An 18,674-nucleotide genomic window follows, 5' to 3' on the forward strand; every position below is an offset into this window, starting at 1 on the left:
GTTAAATTTATATCTAGGTATTTTACATATTTTTGTATCTATGAAATTGCAGTTTGATTTCTTTTTCAACTGGTTCTTTACTGATGTATAGAAACACTACTGATTTTTGTATATATTGATGTAGTATTCTGCAACTTTACTAGATTTGTCAGTGCTAAGAGTATTTATTTATCTTTAGGTTTTTCTATATACAAGATAATGTACTCTGTGAAGAGGGACAATTTGACTTTCTATTTTCTAATTTGAATGCCCTTTAATTCTTCTCTTGCTAATTACTCTAGCTAGGACTTCCAATACTGTGTTGAGTAGAAGTGGTGAAAGTCCGCATCTTTGTCTTTCTCCACCTTTTAGAGCGAAGGCTTTCAGCTTTGCCCCATTCAGTATAATGTTAGTTGTGGGTTTCTCCTATATATGGCTGTTTTTGTTTTGAGGTATGTTCCTTCTATATTTAATTTGTTTAAAGTTTTTTAAATCATTTTATAAAATATTTTTTCTGTGTTTATTGAGATGATCACATGACTTTTGGGTTTTATTCTGTTGATGTGATGTATTACATTCATTGATTCGCAAATGTTGAACCAACCTTGCATCCCTGGGATAAATCCCAGTTTAGCATGATGTATTATTTTTTTCAATGCACTGTTTGGTTCAGTTTGCTGGTATTTTGTTGAGAATTTTTACAGCTTTCTTCATCAGGGATATTGTCCTGCAGTTTTCTTTTTTTGTTGTGTCTTTGTCTGGTTTTGGTATCAGGGTAATGCTGGTCTCATAGAATGTTTTAGGAAGAATTTCCTCTGCTTCAATTTTTGAAATGGTTTGAGAAGATTTAGTGTGACTTCTTTAGAAGTTTGGAATTTAGCAGTAAAGCTATTCAGACTAGGCTTTTCTTTGTTTGGAGACTTTTTATTAACAATGAATCTCATTAATTATTATTGGTCTCTTCAGTTTTTCTATGTCTTCCTGATCCAGTCTTGGTAGGTTATATATGTCCAGGAATTTATACATTTCTTGTAGATTTTCCAATTTGTTGGTGTATAGTTGTTCATAAAAGTTTCTAATAGTCCTTTGTATTTCTGTGGTATCAATTGTAAAGTCTCCTTTTTTTGCTTCTGATTTTATTTATTAGGGTCTTCTCCTTTTCTTAATTTAGCTAATGGTATGTTGATTTTGTTTATCTTTTCAAAAAAACCTGCTTTTTGCTTTGTTGGCCTTTTGTACTTTTTTGTCTCAACTTCTTTTAGTTGTGCTATAATCTTTATTATTTTTTTCCTTCTATCAGTTTTCGGTTTGGTTTGTTCTTCCTTCTCTAGTTACTTGAAGTGCATAACTAGGTGGTTTATTTGAAATCCTTGTACATTTTTGATGTAGTCATTTATTGCTAAAAATTTCCCTCTTAGTACTGCTTTTGTTATATCCCATGAGTTTTGGTATGTTTCTATTTTCATTTGTTTCAATAATTTTTTTCATTTCTTTCTTAATGTCTTCATTGACTGAATAATCATTCAGAAACGTGTTTAATTTCCATTTACAGTTCTATAAATGTCTATTAGGTCCATTTTGTCTATAGTGCAGTTTAAGTCCAGTGTTCCTTGCTGAGTTTCTGTCTAGGTGATTTGTGCAGTACTAAAAGTGAGGTGTTGAAGTTCCCAGCTCTTACTATATTATTAGAGCTAACTTGTTATATACCTGGGTGCTTCTTTGTTGGGTACATATATAATTGTTATATCTTCTTTTTTTATTATTATACTTTAAGTTTTAGGGTACATGTGCACAACATGGAGGTTTGTTACATATGTATACATGTGCCATGTTGGTGTGCTGCACCCATTAACTTGTGATTAACATTAGGTATCTCTCCTAATGCTATCCCTCCCCCCTCCCCCCACCCCACAACATATATCTTCTTGCTGAATTTGTCCCTTTATCATTATATAATTACCTTCTTTATTTCTTTTTATGTTTTTTTCACTTAAAGTCTGTTTTGTCTGATATAAGTACAGCTATTTCTACATGCTTTTGATTTCCATTTGTGTGGAATACCTTTTTATATCCCTTAACTCTAAGTCTATGTGTGTATTTATGGGCGAAGTACCTTCTCACAGGCAACATATGGTTGAGTTTTTTAAAACATCTATTCAGCCAGTCTGTATCTTTTAACTGGGAATTCAAACTTTACAATCAAGGTTTTTATTGATGGATGAGAACTTACTCTTGTCATTTTGTTCATTGTTATCTAATTGTTTTATATATCCTTTGTTCCTTTATTTATGTCTTGTGATTTATCTTTGTGATTTGGTGGTTTTCTGTAGTAATGACATTCTCCAGGTGTCAAGATGGTGTTTTACTTTGGGACCTCAATTTTCTGATGGATCCAAGAAAAGCCATTGATTTTCAATTTGGTCAGCTTTTTATTGTTGTTTTAAGGATGGAAATGATTGGAATGTGACTACCACTTTACATATCAGAACTGAAATGGGAAGCTCTTACATTAAAGTTTTAGAGGACTCACTTTTTATTCTTTTTGGAATCATTTTTGTGTTTTTTTGATACTAATTTACAAAATTCTTGTTTTTTAGTAAGGATTAGTGACCCTGGAATGATAGTCAAGTCACTTTTAACTCCATTGTTCTAAATTTCTTTTAAAAAATTGTTTTGAAACAGGTTCCTGCTCTGTCACCCAGCCTGGAGTGCAGTAATACAATCATAGCTCACTATAGCCTTGAACTCCTGGGCTCAACTGATTCTCTTGCCTCAGCCTCCTGAATAGCTGGGACAACAGGCATGTGCCACCACACCCGGCTAATATTTTTTACTTTTTGTGGAAGTGGAGTCTCACTATGTTACCCAGGCTGGCCTCAAACTCATGAGTTCAAAAGATACTCCTGTCTTAGCCTCTCAAAATCCTGGGATTACAGATGCGAGCCACCATGACTGGCCCATTATTCTAAATTCCAATCATTCATGAGTCTATGAAAAATTTATAACAAATGACTACTTTGGAGTTCAATAAGCTGAGTAACTCACCCTCAGTCACACAACTAACTAACCCCAGAGAAGAGACCCAAATCTCTCTGGTCCTCTGGACACATTGCTCAGTGATCTTGCCTCTGCATCTTTCTAAGATCTGGTTTCACTCTAGAATTTTCTTTCAAACCATGGTATGACTGTGAACCAAGTGTGCTTTCTGTTATCCTGTTGGGGAAAAATTATAATACATAATTCAATAGCATACACATTATTTGCTTTCCTTTGTAGATTCCAGGGAGCCTACCAACTTATAACACATTAAAAAATCATTTAAAGGTATTATAAAGGTATTTTTTGGTAGAGTAAAAGTGGAAATGTATGAACAGTTTAAAATATTTTTTTTGGTTGTTGAGTGATCTTCACTTTGAATACTGAAGGAATCTGATTTCATTCTATTGGTTTTTCAATGACAGGTATGTCCTTAAAATTCAACTATTTATTTATTTAGGCTGTCACTAAAGAAAACTGCTGACATGGTAAAAGCCCATGGTATAAGTACCCATCCTAAAAATATGTGGAGTGTTTAGAGAGAATATCAAAAAACAGATATGTAAAAGAATGTGAATTAAACCAGCAGTTTGTTTTTGAAAAGGAGAGTGTTGATTTGGGGCTTCTGATCTGTATGCTACCCCATTTCTCTACTGATAGTAAAGATGTTCAAAGGCATCTAAAAGTCTGAACTATTAAGAAGCTATACTCCAAAATCAATGTTAGTTTTGTCTCTCACTCCTTCACAGACAGGCTTTTTTTTTTTTTTTTTAATCAATTCCTGTTTGGGCTAATTGTTTAAAAGCCATGACTTCATTTTCAGGTTAAATACATGTCTCTTCCATTCTGAGAATTAAAAAAAAAGAAAAGAAAAAAAAACAGTCTTTGAGTACTACGTTCAATTTACTAAAAATATCTAGAAAACTAAAGTATTCCCAAAGGCAAATCTTTGGTGTGACAGATGTAAAATAACATCCACAAGCTGAAGGGTCTGTCTTAGAAAAGCATTCTGCAGCTGCTTCAACAAGAGTACTGGGTGTCATTTATAATTCATGCAAGTATATTGAAGCTTTCTGCTGTCGTCCAAGAAAGATGGTTTTCAAAGCTACAGAGTGCAATAATCCAATATTCCTTGTAGAGAGTCCCATATATCTCATATAGATTTTACACTGGAGATCATTTCCATGCTGATGACCTCAAGAATACAATGTGATATTTTCAGAAAACACAGATTTATGCTATGTGCTATTTCTGTGGGCTTGGGGGACAACCATTAGATCATTAATTTGAAGGTATATTTCTAGTCAGACTTAATCCACATTGCAGTGGTCACTACAAAAAAAATGGGTATCTAAATGCCCCAAGAACTTCAGTTTTTGTGTTCAACATATTTTGCAGTGGAAAATGAGTTTGATGATCAGAGTGTACTCCTATAGAAGGCAAAATGACCATGAGAATAATTAGAATAATTCAATCATTTCTTCTTCTTCTTCTTTTTTTTTTTTTTAACGGAGTCTCGCTCTGTCACCCAGGCTGGAGTGCAGTGGGGTGATCTCGGCTCACTGCAAGCTCCGCCTCCCGGGTTCACGCCATTCTCCTGCCTCAGCCTCCCGAATAGCCGGGACTACAGGCGCTTGCCACCATGCCCGGCTAATTTTTTTGTATTTTTGGTAGAGTCGGGGTTTCACCGTGTTAGCCAAGATGGTCTTGATTTCTTGACCTCGTGATCCGCCCACCTCGGACTCCCAAAGTGCTAGGATTACAGGCGTGAGCCACTGTGCCTGGCCTCAATCATTTCTTCTAAAGTATGGGACTTTGAATATGATATCAGCTTATATTCAAAATCAATTTAATAATTAAATAAAATTTAAATATTAAATTATTTGCAGGCCAAAAGAAGTGCGCTTCCTAAAGTGACACCCAATACTCTTATTAAAGCTGCTACAGAATGCTTTTCTAAGAAAGACCCTTCAGCTTATTTTACATCTGTCACACAAAAGATTTGTCTTTGGAAACACTTTAGTATTCTAAATATTTTTAGTTAATTGAACATTGTACTCAAAGACTGACTTTTGTTGCCACTATGAGAACATGGTAATGTCACAGGTCAACCAATAATAGGTAGTTATTACAGGCTCTGATTAACACTACAGTGCATTTGAAGACCACGTAGTCAAAAAATAATCAAAGACATTTTCAATAGACCAATTTGTGCAATATAATCTATCATCAAAATCCAGTTATGAGAAATTCTCCATCCATAGTAACCTTTTGAGTAGCACCTGCCCTTCAATATTTCCCTCCTTTCTTTTCAGGATTTCATCAAATGGTCTGCTGCACTGTGCTGGAATTTTGAACTCCCCAGAGTAGTAAACAACATCTTCTCAAGCGTATACAAGTCATCAGATAGAGAAAACACCCATTATAGAGCTGTGGGGCCCTTACGATATAGTGCTATGCTGCAACAAAGTAGACAGAAGAGTATTTGTTGAATAATAGAAAGTATCAATGAACGAACAAATAAACTAATGAGCTGATGTATTGATTAAATGAATTTACTTCTTTCAGATTTACTTTTCCAAACTAAAAAAGATTGTTTTAAACTTTGTTCCAAAGTTATACAGTTTTTACAAAAATAAACAGTTTTATTTTTGAATTGCTTTATATTTACAGAAAAGTTGCAAAGATATGGAAAGTTGCCTCACCCTATAATTAGCTTCTGACATTAGTATGGTACATTTGTCACAATTAATGAACCAGTATTGATGATATGTTATTATTAACTAAATTTTATACTTTATTAAGATTTCCTCAGTTTTTACCTAATGCCATTTCTCTGTTCCAGGAACCCATCCCAGAAACCACATTTCATATTGATATCATGTTTCCTAAGACTCCTCTTCGTAGGTACAGTTTCAGGGCCAAGATTTTAAGGGCCTTGAGTGTTTTGAGCAGTACTGGACAGGTGTTTTTTAGGATGTCCCTTGACTGAGCTTTGACTGATGAATTGCTCATGATTGAATTGGGACTATGGGTCTTCAGAAGAAAGATCATGAGCCCTTTTTGTCACATCATATCAAAGATACCATGCCATCAGTACAACTTATTACTGATGATGTTGACATTGACCACTTGTCTGAGATAACATTTGTCAGATTTCTCCACTGTAAAGTTACTTTTCCCCACTTTCCATACTATACTCTTCTGTAGGAATTCACTATGCACAGGCCATGCTTAAAGAGAGCTCCATCTCCTTGAGGGCAGAGTAACTACATTAAATATTTGAAATCTTTCTGCCCAGGAGATTTGTCTATTTTTCCAATTTATTTATTCAATCTATTATTATTATGTTAGATATGAGACCTTGCTATGTTGCCTAGATGGGTCTCAAACTCCTGAGCTCAAGTAATCCTTCTGTCTCAGCCTCCTGAGCAGGTGGGACTATAGGCATGCACCACTGCACCTGACAATCATTTATTGATGGCAGTATGAACTCATGGACATTTGTTTTATCCTTAAGTTATAACCCAATATTATATTATTTTATTGCTAAATTATTTCAGTTTTGGCCATTGAGGTCTTTTGTTTAATGCCCATGTCATTTTGACATACCTCTATCATTGTGGGATTTCTTTTTCCTTTTTTGCAGATATTTCTTTAGTTTTTGGCACTACAAGAGGCTCCAGTTTCATCATCTATCCTGCCCCAGCCCAAGATTCAACCATTTCTTCAAGTAGCCCTTGCTCTTTTTTACTGTAGATTGTAGTTAATAATCAAGTTCTTGTCACTAGATTCTTCAGAAATTTTTTTTTAGTTTATATATTTGTTGATAAGGTATTGATAAAGATTCTGGTAGTGATTACCAATGTAACTTTTGGCAAATTATCTGAAACATGGAAATAATAATTTCTACTTCATAGGACTGTTGTACATTTTAAATGGATTCACTAGGATAGTGCACGGAGTAAAAGGAAACAAATAGTAACTCTAAATGGTATTATTACAAATTCATTGGAAATAAATAAATGTAAATTTGCTTCCAAAAGTCCATCTGAATTCTCTGGAAGTTTTGTTTCTGCTTTGACATGTTTTCATTGCTATATACGTAGACTAAGAAGTTAGAGACTCTGATTCTAGGCCTAGCTCGGTTGTTAAAAAGAATTCACTCCAGTCATCTAATGCCTCCTCTTTTAAAATGGGTATAATACTCTTTGCTGATTTTAACCCCACAGGGTCAGTCTATTGGTGTAATTCATATAAAATGAAGTTTATACAAATGTATAGGTGGCAATATTACCACCATTTTTGTCGGTATCATAGGCCTCTGATTCATTCATTGCTCTTTGCAGCTCCATTTTCTTTCTCCTTTTCTTAAAAAGTGTTGACCATACTATCTTGAATCCATCTATTTATTATAAACTTTAATTATGTCAGGTTTTGAAAAACTAGTATTCAAGTTTAGACAACACAATTGCGTTCAAACGCTATTACAACAAATCCAGATTGCACAACTATTTTAGAGACTTAAAATTTAGTTAACATTTTTCTAATTAGTTCGCAGACAGTAGTAAGCTGGTGAGCCCTCCTAGTTCTTGGTCTTGAGAAATTTTCATTCAACTAAGCATAACTAAGCCTACTGAGTTACTAAGTCATAAAGAAAGTAGAAATATAGATGTTTGGGACAATAAGGGATAGCAGGAGTGTGTGGCATCTTAAAAATGCCCTAGTATCAAATTATTGATGCAAAGCAGTTGGCTACTGTCTTAAAAGGAAGAGACATCAACCATCTAGACAAGATCAAATATCAAAGTCGATGGGTTTTGCAAACTGATCATTTTGTTTTCCTCTTACCAAGGTAAAGCAAGGTGCTTCGACACACCTGATAGATTACAGACAGTATCAATATCACTATATGAGTAATGTTGATCTCCATAGGATGTGTCAACCTTCAAAAACATTTTAACAGGTTTATGTAATTGTTTGCTATCTCCTTGTTGGGCAGTATGGATAAGAAAAAGTGAATATTTAGCTCTAAATCCTTTGAGCCTCACTTCCTTCAAAATACCTGTCAGATCATTTGCAAAAATTCACTCTAATTGATCTTAAGACTTAATGGCAACATGTTGAGAAGGAGAATTGAACTGGGTTCCCATGCTAAATGTGTTTAAAGTCACTTCTCTGATTTATTTTCTTTCTTTCACGGACAGCAAATTCAAACTTAACTATTTGTACATATCAGTGAATACCTTTTGTTATGGGTGTAAGATTTATTTGCAAATCGGCAAAATGGTTAATCAAATATTTTGTGTGCATTATCTGATCTCTTAACCTTTCTGTGCATCTGATTCATAAATAACCAAATATATTAATAATTCTTTTTTTTTTTGAGACAGAGTCTCACTCTATTGCCCAGGCTGGAGTGCAGTGGCATGATCTCGGTTCACTGCAAGCTCTGTCTCCTGAGTTCAAGTGATTCTCATGCCTCAGCCTCCTGAGTAGCTGGGATTACAGGTGTGCACCACCATACATGGCTAATTTTTTTGTACTTTTAGTAAAGATGGGGTTTCACCATGTTGGACAGGCTGGTCTTGAACTCCTGAACTCAGGTGATCCACTTGCCTTGGCCTCACAGAGTGCCATGGCCAGCCAATAATTCTTAGTAATCCTTAGATGGATGTGGTCTTAACTATTAAAGCATGTTTATTTTAGATTTGCCATTTCAACTGATTTATTAGTTTCTTTTTTCTCTCAGCCTCCTAGCTACCTTTAAAAAATTGAAAATGGAATCCCCTACCCGCATAAATATTAAGGGCAAATTAACTTCAAGGCTGTGTAGAGACAGGAAGACTCAGATCCATATTTACATGTTTTACCTGGGAATGGGGGTGGGATTCAGAAGAATGGAAAAGATAATTGTTTCCCCACTGTTTATACTTCCTGTGTTTCATTTTCAGTTTTCCAATAATAACATAGAAAAAAGGAAGAATTTGAGAGTTTCTCAGATTAGGCAATTCCTTGAAGAATCTGAGAACATAGAAGCTCCCCTCCCTACTTTCCATGATTGAAATCAGTGATTCATTGGTTTCTTTGTGTGGGCTTTTGAAAGATCATTAGAAACCAACCTGAGGATCATGAGATTCCTGTGGACACAGGAGCAATGAGTGGCAATACAGTGCATTCTAATGCAACCTACTTTAAAAGGTAAACAGATAAAAGAAAATACCGAAGACTGAAAATGCAGAAAATTCAACCATGCAGCCCATTCCAAATTAGATATGTCTTCCTCTCTAATTCCTCTCTTCTAGCAGAGAAGGGGAGATGAGCTGCGACTCCATGCTCATGCTTAACAAAATTGTGTTAGATCGGTGCAAAAAGTAATTGCAATGTTATCTCCTAGAATTTTTATAGTTTCAGGTCTTAAGTTTAAGTTCTTAATCCATCTTGAGCTGATTTTTTGTATAGGGCTGGATGTTCGCTTAGGCAAGGATTTCATGACCAACAACCTGAAAGGAAATGCAATAAAAACAAAGATAAATAGCTGGAACCTAGTTAAACTAAAGAGCTTTTGCATGGCAAAAGGAAGAGTCAGCAGAGTAAACAGATAACAAACAGAGTGGGAGAAAATCTTCATAATCTGTACATCTGACAAAGTGCTAATATCCAGAATCTACAATGAACTCAAACAAATCAGTAAGAAAAAAACAATTCCATCAGAAAGTGGCTAAGGATATGAATAGGTAATTCTCAAAAGAAGATATACAAATGGCCAACAAACATAGGAAAAAATGCTCAACATCACAAATGATCAGGGAAATGCAAATCAAAACCACAATGCGATACCACCTCACTCCTGCAAGAATGGCCATAATTTAAAAAAATATCAAAAAACAGTAGATGTTAGCATGGATGCGGTGAACAGGGAACACTTCTACACTGCTGGTGGGAATGTAAACTAGTACAGCCACTGTGGAAAACAGTGTGGAGATTCCTTGAAGAATTAAAAGTAGAACTACCATTTGATCCAGCAATCCCACTACTGGGTATCTACCCAGAGGAAAAGAAGTCACTATTCAAAAAAGATACTTGCACACACATGTTTATAGTGGCACAATTCAAAATAGCAAAATCGTGGAACCAACCCAAATGCCCATCAATCAATAAGTGGATAAAGAAACTGTGGTATGTATATATAATGGAATACTATGCAGCCATAAAAAGGAATGAATTAACAGCATTTGCAGTGACCTGAATGAGATTGGAAACTTATTCTAAGTAAAGTAACTCAGGAATGGAAAACCAAACATCATATTTTCTCACAGATATATGGGAACTAAGTTATGAGGACTCAAAGGCATAAGAATGATACAATGGACTTTGGGGACTTGGGGGGAAGGGTGAGAGGTGGGCAAGGTATAAAAGACTACAAATATGCTGCAGTGTATACTGCTCAGGTGACGGGTGCACCAAAATCTCACAAATCATCCCTAAAGAACTTACTCATGTAACCAAATACCATCTATACTTCAATAACTTATGGGGAAAAAAACAATTGCAAAAACTGCAATTACATTTGCATGAACCAAAGGCCTACTTTGGAGAGTCAGAGGAATTCTTAACCATAATTCAACCATGACATACAGTATGTGCCTTCTCTTTGGTGGAACAGTGAATATACAGGCTACTAGCCTGTACTGAGTGTTTCAGCCAAAACACATTCTTTTAAAAGTCACAGTTTTAAGTGACAATATCCCAGTGAAAATACAAATTAAAAAATGCATTGGCATATCTATATTCCCTCCCAAAATAATACACATTTGGAATATATAAAGAACTCTTAAAAGTCAATGAGAAAAAAAGCAATAGCTCAGTAGAAAAGTGGGAAGAAGACTTGGACACTTCAGAAAAGAGAATATATTAAAATAGTCCATAAACAGAAATAAAAGGTGCTCAACTTTATGAGTCATCTGGGATATGTAGATTAAAACCACAGTGCAATATTATACCACCCCTACCAGAATAACTAAAATGAGTAAGTTGGAAAATACTCAGTGCTGATGAGAAAGTGGGGTAATTGAAACCCTTATACATCATTCTAGGAACATCCACTTAGGAAAACAACTTGGCAGTGTCTAATAAAGTCCAGTATATGCATTCCCTATAACCCAGAATTTTTACTCTCAGGTGTATACCCAACAGAAATGCAGGTGTATGTTCACCAGAAATCATGTTCAAGAATGTTCATGGTATCACTAGTCATGAGGCACAAAAACTGGAAATGTTCATCGACAATGAGTAGGATAAATAAGTTGTGTTAATATTTACACAATTGAAAATTATACAGCAGAAAGAATAAATAATCTAAATCTACACACAACAGCATGAAGAAATCTCATGAGTGGAATGTTAGATCATAACCTAAATAAACTTACCTGGAGCAGGTGCCACTGAAGCCATAAAATGGTAGGATGAATTGCTGGAGGCTGACTATGGACTAGCTTGACAGTAAAAAATTTGGGGAGGTCCATTCTGAAGGAGTCCCATCACACTTTCTTGGATTTTATCTTCAGGAAGCCCACCAGATTTTCATGGTGAAGATCTTAGAAAACGTCTCTCATATCTTGGTCAGTTGGGGGAAAGTAGCATTTTGAAATAATCCTAGAGCATTCTCCATAGCCAAGGTTTACTCCTCAACGGAAACAACTTTACCAGAGCCTTATTTGACCATGGAGAAGGGCAGTTAGCCCCCTACATCCCTCTCTAGCTTTCTTGTGTTACTTAGTGGAAGGAAAAAAAGGATAAGAAACACTTCTGAAGTCCAATTCAGGGACTTGAGCCCACTAAAAGACTGAAATATACTTACCTCCTCCACACCTTACCACCACATCAACACAGCTGCAGAATAATCACAATGGGTTACAATGGAAAGAGCTGCAAAACATAGACTCTATTTAAGAAGGAATTCTTAGGGAAATCCAATGTGGAGAAAACAAAGACACTGAGGAAACTAAAGTCTCTGGCATCTATAGCTATGGAAAACATGAAGCACAACCCATCTGCTAGGCAGATTGACATAAAACCTCATACTAAAGACCTGTTTTCCTCAGTTCTCATTACCTGATACATCATGTTTGACTTTTAACAAAAAATCATAAGGCTATACAAAAAGAAAAGGAAAAACACAGTCAGAAGAGACAAAGTAAGCATCTGAACTAGACTTTGACATGAAACAAAGTTTGGAATAATCAAATAGATAATTAAAAATAACTATGATTATTTATGTTAAGGACTGTAATAGAAAAAGTATAAGCATGCAAGAGCAGATGAATAATATAAGCAGAATAATGAAAACTCTAAGAAAGAATCAGAAGAAAATGACAGAAATGAAAAACACTGCAACAGAAATGAAGAATGCCTTTGATAAGCTCATTACTAAACTGAACATAAACAAGGAAAAAATCAATAATTTAAAGATATATCAAAGGAGACATTGCAAATTGAAATACTAAGAGAAAAAGGACTACAACCTCCATTCCAATATCCAAGAACAATTACAAAAATATAACATATGCATAATTGAAGTACTAGAAGAAGAAGAAGAAAGAAAGGAGCAGAGTAAGTGCAGAGGAAGTACAGTAGTTCCCTCTTATCCATGGTGGATACATTCAAAGACTCCCAGTGGATGCCTGAAAATGCAGATAGTACCAAACCCTACGTATACATTCTATGTTTTTTCCTATATGTACATATCTATGATAAGGTTTAACTTATAAATTAGGCATAAGAAGAGATTAACAATATAATAAAATAGAAAAATTATAACAATACTCAGAACCAAGCACAACTGAAAACTTGTGAATTGTTTATTTCTGGGCATGGTGGCTCATGCCTGTAATCCCAACACTTTGCAAAGCCAAGGCAGATGGATTGCTTGAGCTCAGGAGTTTAAGACCAGTCTGGGAAACATGGTGAAACCTCATCTCTACAAAAAATACAAAAAATTATTTAGGTGTGGTGGTACATGCCCATAGTTCCAGCTACTCGGGGTGGTGGGAGGGTGTGTGGTGGGGGGCAGTGTGGGGTGGAAGGGAGCTGAAATGGGATAATTGCTTGAGACCAGGAAGTCAAGGCTGTACTGAGCCTTGACTGGGCCACTGCACTCCAGCCTGGGTGACAGAATGAGACCCTGTCTCAAAAAAAAAAGGAAAGTTATTAAGGATAAAGATGGGCATTAAATAATGAGAAAGGGGCAATTATCCAAAAAACATAATAATTCTGAAGTTATGCAGGTAACACAGCATCTAAATACATGAGACGAAAATTTATAAAACTGCAAGAAGAAATGATCAAATTTAATATTATTTAATAATATTTTTGGAGATCTCAACATCCCTGTACTAATAACAGCTAATTTCAACAAGCATAAATCAGGAAAATGTTCAACTGAATAGCACTAACAATGAACAGGATCTAACTGTTCAAGTAGCAGCAGAATAATTTATCAAGTAACAGCAGAATACATATTCCTCTCAAGTTTATATGGGACTTTATGCAAAATAGACCACATTCTGGGGCTGAAAAAGATGCCCTCACAAATTTAAAAGAATAGAAGGCTTACTGCATGTGTTCTTAGACTATAATGAAATTTAACTAGAAATCAGTTTCAGAAAAAAACTCAGAAGTCCCCAAATAGTTTGAGATTAAATAACATACTTTTATATAATGCATAGGTCAAAGAAGAAGTCTCAAAGGAAATTTAAAAATATTTTGAACTAAACAAAATGAAATGTACATCAAAATTTATGGGATGCTCAGGAAAAATAGCTAGTGGTTGCTTGGCTTCATACCTAGGTGATGGGTTGATCTGTGCAGCAAAGCACCATGGCACATGTTTACCTATGTAACAAACCTGCACATCCTGCACATGTACCCTGGAACTTAAAATAAAAGTTGATTAAAAAAGAAAGAGAAAGGATAATTCCTTTCACCCACAGTTTCCTGTCTCCTAATAGTCCTTCTGTTGTGTCTTTAAATAAATGTGTCTCAAACCTTAAGATATTCATAAAATCTGGGATTGCAGATGTATTTTGCATTACAAGTCCTATTTTTATTTTTTAATGGAGTGCTGTAAAAGCAGTTCTTAGAGGCAAATTTATAGCAGCAAATGCATATATTAGAAAAGAAGAAAAATCTAAGATCACTAATAGAAATGTGCCTTAGGAAAGTAAAGAGAGAAGAGCAATTTAAGCCTGAAGTAAGCAGAAGAAAAGACATAAAACTTTGAGCAGAAATCAATAAAGTTGAAAACATGAGGTCAACAGAGAAAGTCAATAAACCCAAAAGGCAATGCCTTTAAAAGATCAATAAAATCGATAAATCCATAGCCAGGCTAACCAAGTGAAAAAGGGAGAAGACACAAATTATAAATATTGATTCCATAGACATTAAAAAAGATAATAAAAGAACATTACAAACAAATGTATACTGACACATTTGGTAATTTAGATGAAATGAATCAATTCCTTGAAAGACATAAACCATCAAAACTTATGGAAAAGAAATACATTACCTAAATAGATCTATATTTATTTAAAAAATAGATAAATCATTAATAATCTTTCAAAAAAGAAAGCATCTGGCCCAGATTCTTTCACTAATGAATTCCACCAAGCATTTAAGGAAGAAATAATATCAGTTCTCTATAATCACTTTTAGAAAATAGAAGTAAGAGGTATACCTCCTAACTCATTCAAGGAGGCAGGCATTATCTTAATATCAAAACCAGGGAAATACACTACAAGAAATGAAAACTACAGCTCAATATATTTTATGAATATAGATGGAAAAATTTTCAATAAAATATTAGCTAATTGAATCCAAAAATATATAAAAATAGTAATACTTCACAGTAAGTGCAATTTATTTTAGGCATTCCAGACTGATCTGACATTTATTAACTGGCTAAAGAACTATTTTATGATTCTGTCAATTGATGCAGAGAAAGCATTTGACAAAATCCAACATCTCCAACATCTATTTATGAGAAAAAGTCTTAGAAAACTAGGAATAAAAAACATCCTCAACTTAATCTGGAACATCTAAAAAATAGGACTTCACGATATTTTATGGTGAGAAATGATATGCTTTTCTTCTATATTGGGAACAAGACAAGGTTGTTTCTTTTGCCACTCTTATTCACCATCCTACTAGATGTCCTAATTAGTGCAACAAGGCAAGAAAAAATATATATACAGATTAGAAAGAAAAAAAGAAAACTACCTCTGTTCAAGATGACATAATTATTTATTTAGTAAAACTGAAAGAATTGACTCCTGGAATTAATATGTGATTATAGCAAGGTTGCAGGATGTGAGGTTAATAGAAGTCAATTGTCTTTCCATGTACCACCAGTGAACAAGTGAAAATTGAAGTTGAAAACAAAATACAATTTTCATTCCTTCCCCCAGCAAAAATGAAATATAAACAACAAAATATGTATACAACGTATATTATGTATATGGAAAATTTTAAGTCTGATGAAAGAAATAAAGGAAGATCTAAATAAATGGAGATGTACCACTTCCATGGATAAGTAGATTTAATAATGTTGAGATATAAATTCTTCACGAATTGGTGTATGCATTTAATACAATTCTAATAAATTCTCAGCAAGTTATTTTGTGGTTATTGACAAATTTATTCTATTTTTTAGCTTCATCTCAAAAGATGATTTTAAAATTTATATGGAAATGCAAGAGACACAGAATAGTCTACATAATACTGACCAAAGGACTAAGTTGGAGAACTGACACTACTCATAGTACTATAAAGCTACAGTAATTAAGACAGTGAGGTATTTGTACAAGAATAGACAAATGGATTAATAGAAAAGAGGAGAGAGCCTCTTTTAGACCCTCAACTGATCCTTGACAGAGCAAAATAAATTCAATTGAGAAAGGACAGTCTTTTCAACAAATAATCATCAAAAATTGTGCATATACATGCAAAAATGAATCTAGACATATACCTTATGCTTTTCACAAAAATTAATTTAAAATGGATCTTATTTCTAAATGTAAAACAAAAACTGGAAAACTTCTATAAGATCACATAGGAGAAAATCTAGGTGACCTTGGGTTTGATCAAATCATGATCCATGAAAGAAAAAAATTAAAAAAAATTGAACTTAATTAAATTTAAAAATTGTTATGTGAAATATATTGTTAAGTAAATGAGAAGACAAGCCACAGAATGAGAGAAAATATTTTAAAAACATATCCGGTAAAGGAGTTAAATCCGAATAACACCAAGGTATTTAAATAATTCTATGTAATGATCAAAAGATCTGAACATTCAACTCACCAAATAAGATATACAGATAGCATATAAGCATATGAAAAGATGCTCAACATCTTATGTTATTAGAGAATAGTAAATTAAAACAACAATGAGAAACCACTACACCTATTAGAATGGCCAAAATCCAAATTACTGACAACAACCAATACTGTTGAGAATGCAATGCAAGAGAAACTCTAGTTCATCCAGTTTTCAAATGTGACTGTAAAAGGCTGCAGCCACTTTAGAAGACATTTTGTCTGTTTCTTAGAAAGCTAAGCATAGCTTTGCATTATAATCTGCAGTTGTGTTCCTCTGTATATACCCAATTACACTGAAACATTATATCCACAAAAAAATCCTGAACACAAATGTTTATAGCAGGTTTATTGTTACTTGGTAGTTACCAAAAATGGAAAACAATCAAGATGTCTTTCAATAGATGAGTGAATAAACTATAAGATATCCATAAAATGGAATATTATTCAGCAGTAAAAAGAAATGAGCTTTCAAATCGTGAAAAGACATGGAGGAAACTCAAATGCATACTGTTACATGAAAGCAGCCAGTGTGAAAAGGCTACATGCTATATGATTTCAATTAGATGACATTTTGGAAAGAAGCAAAACTGTAAAGAAAAAGATCAGTTTTTGCCTGGCATTCAGGGAAAGGGAAGAATAAGTTAAGCACAGGGGACTTGGGGAGCTGTGAAATGATTCTGTGCAATATTAGTGGAATTTTGGCAGCATTATGCATTTGCCAAAAGCAATAGAAGTTTTTGACACAAAGAGTTACCATAATGCAGGCAAATTTTAGAAAATTATTTAGAAGGTCAGAGGATCCCAGAAGCAATGTGGACTTTACAGAAGAAATTCACTGCATTACAAAGCATGAGATAACCTTAGTAAGGTGGAGAGAGAAAATGGTCTTAACATAAATATCTTTAAAAATGAATGGAATCTGTCAGACTATAGGCAAAATGAGCTGCACAAAAGCACTGTACTCTAGCTGATAAAATTATTTCTCATTGGCTTCTGGTTAACAGTTCTGATACTGCTATACATATATATGGGAATTGAATAATTAAGCCTATAAATGGCAAACATCGGGAGTTATATTTCTCACAGTTGGTGTGGAAATTTACAGATCAACTAGGGGAAGAGTCTTGAATAATCAATGTGATGATCATTACAGTTGGAGACATCAAGGAGAACTAATGTTTAACTTAATATAGATATGGGTGGTTATATATAGAAATATTCAAAGATGTTTATGTAAATACACAAAAGCACAACCATGACACATCTAAAATAAATAACACCCTGATAACCATGGGCACACTTAGTACTCAAATGCTGGAGTGCAATGGCGTGATCTTGGCTCACTGCAACCTCTGCCCCCTGGGTTTAAGCAATTCTCCGGCCTCAGCCACCAGAGTAGCAGTGATTACAGGCACTCACCACCACACCTGGCTAATTTTTGTATTTTTAGTAGAGACAGGGTTTCACCATGTTGGCCAGGCTTATTTCGAACTCCTGACGTTGTGATCTGCCCGCCTTGGCCTCCCAAGGTGCTGGGATTACAGGCATGAGCTACCAGGCCTGGCCTGTTGATTTTTTCTTTTCTTTTTATTATACTTTAAGTTCTGGGATACATGTGCAGAATGTGCAGGTTTGGAACATAGGTATACACGTGCCATAGTGGTTTGCTGCACCCATCAATCGGTCAACTATATTAGATATTTCTCCTAATGTTATCCCTCCCCTAGTTCCCTACCCACCAAAGGGCCCAGTGTGTGATGTTCCCCTCCCTGTGTCCATGTGTTCTCTTTTTTCAACTCCCACTTATGAGTGAGAACATGCAGTGTTTGGTTTTCTGTTCCTGTGTTAGCTTGCTGAGAATAATGGTTTCCAGCTTCATCCATGTCCCTGCAAACGACATGAGCTCATCCTTTTTTATGGCTGCATAGTATTCCATGGTGTATATGTGCCACATTTTCTTTATCCAGTCTATCACTGATGGGCATTTGGGTTGATTCCAAGTCTCTGTTGTTGTGAACAGTGTTGCAGTAAATGGGTGTGTGTCTTTGTAGAATGATTTATAATCCTTTGGGTATATACCCAGTGATGGGATTGCTGGATCAAATGGTATTTCTGGTTCTAGATCCTTGCGGAATTGCCACACTGTCTTCCACAATGGTTGATCTAATTTACACTCCCACCAACAGTGTAAAAGCCTTCCTATTTGTCCACATCCTCTCCAGCATCTGTTGTTTCCTGACTTTTTAATGATCGCCGTTTTAGCTGGCGTGAGATGGTATCTCA

At 34.7% G+C, this 18,674-nt stretch overlaps 1 long non-coding RNA gene across 1 annotated transcript in view; it reads left to right on the forward strand.

Annotated features, from left to right (window-relative positions):
* LOC134758062 (uncharacterized) overlaps positions 1 to 7,063 on the forward strand; it is a 105,080-nt gene extending 98,017 nt beyond the window's left edge. Inside the window, exon 5 of the long non-coding RNA XR_010132868.1 lies at positions 5,331 to 7,063. This is a non-coding gene — a long non-coding RNA (uncharacterized lncRNA). The remainder of the gene's footprint in view (positions 1 to 5,330) is intronic.
* Positions 7,064 to 18,674: the final 11,611 nt, after the last annotated feature.

Source organism: Gorilla gorilla, chromosome 2, assembly GCF_029281585.2.
Source record: "Gorilla gorilla gorilla isolate KB3781 chromosome 2, NHGRI_mGorGor1-v2.1_pri, whole genome shotgun sequence".
In the NCBI taxonomy this organism is placed as follows: Eukaryota; Metazoa; Chordata; class Mammalia; order Primates; family Hominidae; genus Gorilla; species Gorilla gorilla.